Below are 8,014 nucleotides of genomic sequence, written 5' to 3'. Positions count from 1 at the left end.
AACAACAAATGGTACCCACGTATTACACCGGAAGCTGTCGCGAGACCTCTATTATTTGGCGTCACTATTTGGCTCGTCATGAATCAACATACGTAATAAATGTAACAGAATAAGCACGTTGATACATAACATTACTTTGAAATATATGTTTGTCCTAACTGAATTCAGCCATAATTCACATCATCATTTATCGAAGTTATGCATACATCATTTTTGTTGGTGTGAGTACCCACTGGGCGAGTTAAGTTTAGTTTCTTGTTAACCGTCACACTCAGCAAAATTCCAGCTTTGCTTCGGCGAGAGTGAGTGAGTGAGTAGATACAGTTTTACTAGTCACGGCGTACATATTGCCTGAGGTGGCGCTAATTGATGTGTACAGTTTCATACCTTCATCTGTCGATCGAAGCTTTTAGTTGGTTCAAATCCCATATTTACACATCTGCTTAAGGGTTGGTACTTCGTGCTTTTGCCGTGCTGCAACATCGAACAATAATTGAGCGGACAAATAAAATCATTTCGCAATTTATGTCGACCACTACAGGAAACGACATGCCAATATATTTATCGGATTTAAAACAGAGACAAACATACTAAGTATACATATCCATACTTTGGCTGTTAAATAAACAGAAAACTATAAAACTATACAGGCTTTGTTTTCTGATGACATGGGAATTAGCGTACATGAACAACAATAGTTAAATCGATCACATGGAACGTATAAACTTTTACAGAGTCGAGTCGATTGGTTCGTGGTGTTTACAATCTGTAGTTTGTAACGTTCGCATAGTTGTACCTTGTATTATTTCACGTTTGGATAGGTTCTTATACCACTGCTACATAACGGTAAGATTGTGTAATGGAAATTAGAGACCTCTGAAACAGTCTTGACAAGTATTTATATGTGGCTTACCGAAATATTAGTCAAAAGAGATTTGAACAGGATTGAACCCTGGATACTTAGCCTATTTTGGAAACTTGACCGGTTTTGCTGTCAGGTCAATATTACTATCTCTGGTTATGTTGCTTTAATCTTAAAAAAATATATCTAGGGCCGAATTCTTTGGTTTATGGTAAATGTGATAGGTATCCATCTCAAATAGTTTCACAAACTAGATGCCTTAAATTATTGTTTAAAATTTTAGATTTGCAGGAAACAATGTTCACCTGAAACCGCTAACAGCGTACTTTTACATTCTGATAGTATATGGGTTAAAAACATTAGAAATCTTTTATTTTCCTATGGTTATGGCATTGTTAATGTTCATGTGTATTTGAAAGAACTACGGGAACGTTCCACAAATATATATTTCAAAACTTGAAATTGATATTTTAGCGATAATACACGATGCGAATCCTACAGATTTGAAAATGTCTGGAAAATTACGCGATATAGATTTAGGCTTTGGGTTTGTCGGAATTAAATATCCATGCATTTAAAACAATAGGCATCAATAAAAATGAGCGAAACTGTATGTTATGTAAAAGAAGTATAGAGAATGAAATCCACTATATTTTTACGAAACGAAATCCTTAACGAAGCACGTTCACCTTTGAGCCGATAGACACGTGTCCTTCCGTCAGCTAGGTGAAAAAGTAACGTGACTCATCGGTGACGAGAACTCTTCTCCCCTTCACCCCATCGGAAGTGTTGTCTGCTCCGCTTGAGATAGTGATGTCGATGTTCTGGTTGTCTAATTGTATTACCTATTAAAGTAAACATTGCTGATCATTTTTGTAAATTTCGTTCAGTTCGAACAACAACTGCTTGGCTACCCATCTTCGGCCATTTTAACACACTCTGTCTCTGGTTAGATTCCAGAAATATTATTCACAATGGAAAAAAGAGAAATTCCGAGTCACGATACCTTTGGCCTCTGCGTATATATCGGAACTTCTGTAACGTGTGCAGTTGGGCTATGAATTGTTACTCTGTAACATTTACACAATAAACCTCTTCTTCTTCTTCTTGAAAGCCTTTAATGGTGGAAGTCATAAGTTTGTGAATCAACCTGGAAAACCGGTCTAATCATGATGTGAAACAAGCAGATAGACAAACTGATCCCGAAAGTCTTACCCCTATGAGATAACTACAGTGATAAATCCAAGAGTGCTACTGGTGAAAAGGCCTTTGAGATGAGTCGACACGACAAGGACCAAGGTTCCCCATCAGAGGAAGCAGGGACAAAGGTGGGTGTGTCTGTGTAAGATATAATATTGACATGTATGAGTTTAACATACGTTATATTTGGGATTACACTTTCTTAGTAAAGTACAGATTCTAGTACTTTTGGGGTTGAGTCCCATCCGGGATTCGAACCCACACCCTCAGAGTCAGGCACCTAATCGCCAGCACACAAAGTCAGACGCCTAGACCGCTCAGCCACCTCGGCTTCCACAAAAATGGAAGTCGGACAACTGGTAGTCTGGCGATTAGGTGCCTAGACAATATTACATACCGGCCATGCTGATATACTATAATTGAAAGATACTTTAATGGATGCCAACTTCTTCATTCTATGCTTGAAAAACGGCATTAATATCTCTCCATAATAGAATACAGTTTCTATAAGTAAAAACGTATCCTGCCTTTATTGCTTGCAAAATCTATAATAATACCAAACAGTGTCGCCTCAGAGGTAAAACAACATTCAATCACATGTTCGTAGATTCACATTAAATTTTGTTGAACCGTATACATTGTGCTGCATCAGACAACGAACAAACACAAACTTTTATGTACAGATTATGTGAGTGGCTGTTGCTACGGTTAGCTAGGAAACTCATAATGCTAACCCTTTTCGCGCAAAACCTGGTATCGTGACTAACCCGTGAACACCCGGGGTAGAATTGGTCTTCGGGAAGAGGCGACTTATGCTATCGGACGTTCAGGCTCCCTGACCTGGTCCATGCATGTCATTGTGTACCAATTGCGCAGGTCGTTGCTCACATCAATCACTGTCGTCTCCAGACTTGATTGTTGGCACACCGCCTTAAGTTAGCCCGAATACTGTGCGTTAAACAACACGCAAATAGAGAAACATCACTCATGTTGCCATACGTCCTCAACAGTTCTAAGTATTCTGGCCAAGGATCGATCATCAAACCATTATTATCAGAATAACAGGAAAATATGTCCAAGACTGCTTGGTTGTTATTGAGGAATGTCCTGGTAAGTCAGGATCTGTGGGTGACTTGTGTCTAAACTCGGCTTGGCGGAGAGGCATGTAGGGGAACTGGTTTGTTTCATCCCACACACACGGGTTTAGTGCTAATAAAAAGTGTTCATTATCGAGCAACATCTTGGATCAGATCTATGACCAGAGACCCCGCTTACAACAGCAAACGTCGTTAGTCCAGACCACTCTTTCACTTGTTTCTGTGTCTTCTTGCTGAGGTTGCTTTTTGTTGTTGTATATTTCAGGTATTTACCATGGACTATGGAACTGGTCAAGAACTGACCATCCCGACAGCTGATGCGATTGTAGACCCCCCTGATAGGGGAAAGGCATGGTGCTTGCTATTCTTTGCTATGATTTTAGCATCTTTGAGGGAAACATTCATCGATCTTCAGCCAAAGGTTCTGTTGTTAATGGGAAATACAAGTAGCTCTTCGTCTGGAGACGCGGGACACATACTGACAGTTCCAGTCCTGCCAGTGGAGGCACAAACAGTAGATAACACTTATAAGGCTCTGCATTCAGTGTCAGGTAAGCTGTATACATGTAGAATTAAATCAAATAATATATACCAAAGTTCGGCAACCAGATCTAATCTTTATGAAATGTATCTCATCTGCAGGTAACGGACAAAGCCAGGGTTTACAATTTAAGTACCTTAGATGTTCTTTTAATGGAAGCACGAACTATAATGGAAGCTCAAAATTCTGTTTTCCATTCTAAGTGTGTGTTGAAAGCAATAACTAAATCATGTCATATCAATTATAGAGATCAGATATTGTTTTAGGTCTCGAATCCAACAGAGAGTTGTAATATGTTTCCTGCTTTTAGTGTCTTTATGGTGATGGCATCAGTTGGTTAGTGTTGTAATTGATCAACTCAATTAATAAGCACATCAGTTGTCAACAGCTATGTAGAAAATGAAGACTGACTGAGTTCTGGACGTCCACATGTAACAACGCCAAAGACTGGACAGATGGATAAGGGTGACCCATCTTCGCCACAGGTTTCAGACTGCAGTGATGACTGCCCGAACCATCCCAGGACTTCGCCGTATCCACCCCAACACAGTTCGACAACGTTTCATCACTGGATCAGACCACGACGTCCCGCCATACGGCCTATCTTGACACAACGTCATCGACAAGCTTGCCGAATGTGGTGGCGAAATCATGTCCGCAGACCCTTGTTTTGGTGGAGAAATGTTGTTTTTACAGATGAGTCCAGGTTTAACATTTCCCATAGTGATGGACGTCAACGTGCCTATAGACGCGTGGGAGAACGTTATGCACAGGCCTGTGTCTTGGAGAGGAATCGCGTTGGTGGTGGTTCCGTGATGATTTGGGGTGGAATAACAGCACGCCAAAGAACTCCTTTGGTGATTGTTCAGGGCAACTTAACTGGTATGGGCTACAGGGATCAGATTCTTCGACCTGTGGCAATTCCTTTTCTGCAACGTCATGGCCCTGGGTTAACATTCCAACAGGACAATGCCCGCCCTCATACGGCAAGGGTTGCTATGGATTTCTTGCAACACCACAACGTTGACTTACTGCATTGGCCTGCAAATTCACCGGATCTCTCCCCGATAGAGCATGTTTGGGACGAGATGGATCGACGTCTACGCCGTCTTCCTCATCCGCCAGATAACGTCCTTGACCTTGCAACAGAACTTGTGAGAATCTGGCGTGACATCTCACAAGCCTTCCTTGCACGTTTGATAGGCTCTATGCGTCGTCGATGCAGTGCTGTTCTCAATGCCGATGGTGGACATACCCGTTATTCAGCTTGTGACATGGTCGTTTGACCCCTGTCCCGCTTGTGGACTCGTGACGTCATTGTGATTGACTTTTCAACTGAAATTCTCCCGACTTGTTATGGTCTCATGATCCCTCCATTAAAGTTTATATGTACCTTTGACATTATTATCGTACTTATCAACTGGGATAATATTTTGACAATGAACAGTTTCTTTATGTGGCTAGTACATATATACATTGACACTTCGTGCGCACCAAACAATAAGTTTGTACATGCGATCACAGACGAACATCACGTACAATACGTGTACACAAATATTAAGTTTCAGTAAATTGTTCCTTAAGCTCGATAACTTGGAAAATCAATTGATTTCGTTTCAAATATGGGGCCGCACCAACTGACTACTGCTCTAAGATGGCACGTTATTGGTGTATAGAATGTTGGCATATGCCACATGAATACGTTCAAACACCTAGTTGCGGGTACAGCAACATGCTGTAAACTTGGACAAAGTACTGTGACTATGTGTCCCAGTCCATCCAGCTGTGAATGGGTACCTCGTTAGTATGGGAAAGCCGCATAAACTCTGTGCGCCTAAATGGCTGCAAGAGTTGTATGTTCCCCAGGGAGTTGAGATTGAAAAATATGATGTGCCTTTGAGATTGACATCCAATGATAGAGGAAAAACAAAGCACCTTTGTGCAGCTGAGCTGAGCTGGATATTGGCGCTATACAAATATCATATATATAATAATAATAATAAAACCTAATGACGTTAAGGATTGTCAGCGTTTAGATCGACCACGAGAGACTACTCGTAGGGAGGAAAACGTCATTCGGTGTTGTGCTACTTTTTTCCATGTGTATATTATATTTGTATTTTCGTTTCGACCACCAATGATGACACCGTAAAACAAACAATGCCTTAATTTACCCTTCCATTGATTATTGTTGATTAATTCATCAATGGTGTTGCAGGAATAACAAGTTGTATTCTGACTGTCTTGATTGGTTACCGATGGATGGCGCTGATCGGAAGTGTTCTAATGGCAGTGGGGTATCTCGGAGCTGCGTTCTCCGACATTTCCAATGTCTATCTCATCTCCTTCCTGTACGGGGCACTACCAGGTTAGCTTTGTCTATAACTATATCTGTGGGCTACAACCTAAGGGTTTGATATTACGAAGTTTATGGTACATGGTTATGTGTATGCTGAAAACACGAAACTGGTATTACTTCAGAAGATTTTCCCACATGCGGAGGATGCCAGTAAAGTAATATTTTGCGGTATATTGTTATGTATTAGCTGAAATCACGAAACTGGTATTACTAAAGAACCCATTCCTAAATACAGAAGATCGATTGTTTCTTTAGTTTAAGCACACATGTGGAATTCAACCATACAAGCCACACGTATGCAAATATGAATTCAATACATATCTCACTTTCTTTACTGCCCTAAGTTGTCCCCTCCATAAGTTTTCGGTGTTGTAAACTTACATCATTTGTTCCAAAAGATAACTATAGATGATCGTGGAGAGTTCATTTGTCATACTGCAGGTATTGGGCACAACTTGATCGAAGTGGCAATCCTTACGGCAATACTGCAGTACTTCAAAAAGCGCCGACTGGTGGCTCTACCCTTCCCCACTGTGGGTGCGATCTTTGGAAATGTGGCTGCTACTTTAATGTCAGTGTTCGTTTCTGGATTTCCTGGCTACAACATCTGGAAGAGTTACCTGCTCGTCCAAGGGGGGTGCTGCTTGTGTTATGATTCCTTGTACTCTCATTCTGAAACCATTGAATACCCGAATGAAACGTCAATCCAATCAAAGCCTAATATCTTTTGTGATGGGTATGGATGAGTTGAAGGTGTTCCGGTCTCTACTACTCTACGTTTTCGCGGCGGTCTGCTGCTTGTGGGATGGAGGTAGGAAAAATTATCACGAACAGAATTACATTCTTAGCAAAAGTGAAAACCTTGTTGACATAATGCAGAATATGTGCATGAAGGATTTACTTGGTGTTTAATCTTAAATACTAGTGTTACTGTTAATAATTTGCCGTGACCAAAAGTTTAAGAGTACCCTTTGAACCAACAAAATAGAACACAGACTAGTCTACAATATTCAATAATATATTGAACAAACAATGACCTTTTAGACCTAAACAGTGTCAACATGTCATGGAATCACTCTGAAGTATAGTTTTACCGTATCCGGTCATAATTTTGTCTTTCTTCTGTCAAAACTTTTTGTTTTCCTCCTTAAAGCTACCTTTTTCTTCAGGTGGAATTTAGATAGTGGACTATAAGGCTGAAATATTGCCGAGGTGACGTTAAATTTTAACTCACTAACTGACTTAGATAGTGGAATAGATGTAAACTATACAACTGATCAACCAAATGGTCTGTTTTTCTTTGTAAAGGTATCAGTGTCATTGAGGCCAAACTACTGAGTTTCAAGGGGCTGCTCTTGGATTTGCCCACTGGTCAGATGTTGATATTGATCATACCGCTGGCCAATCTGGTGGGCGCCTGCTCTCGGGCTGTATCTGCCGTGATATCCGTCTGAGGAGTGTGGTCATTGTGATGGTCGTCTTCAGTGGCATCCTGTTCCTCCTCAACATGACGGCCAGTCTGTTTTATGACACCATATATACCATCTCCTACTCCGTACTGGTGGGAGTGTTCAAACGTAAATACTCCATTTGTAGTCAATTGTGACACAACGAATGACCCTGTCCTCTCGCCAACAGAGTTATGTCTCTTTCTAATCCCTCTAACTACGATCAAAGGTTTGTCTGCATCAACCCATATTTAGACCTGCATCACTGTGAAGCCTCACTCCGCATTTAGCCAGCATATTGTGACATAACTGAGACACTTAATAAACCCAACACACATAGAGGTTAGCACATAGAGGTTGGGTGATGTCATAGCGGTAGTCTTTGTTAAACAGTTACATCATAGAATAACATCATTTTACCAAAATGTGTCAACTGACCTAGCCGGCTCAGTCTGGCTCTTAGCTTCAATTCAAAATATGAAATGCTGCAGAACTGCGTAACTTTTA

This window comes from Haliotis rubra, unplaced genomic scaffold (assembly GCF_003918875.1).
Source record: "Haliotis rubra isolate DU_JTF1 unplaced genomic scaffold, ASM391887v1 Scf1115, whole genome shotgun sequence".
NCBI classification, from domain to species: Eukaryota; Metazoa; Mollusca; class Gastropoda; order Lepetellida; family Haliotidae; genus Haliotis; species Haliotis rubra.
Note: the sequence above shows the minus strand (reverse complement) of the source record.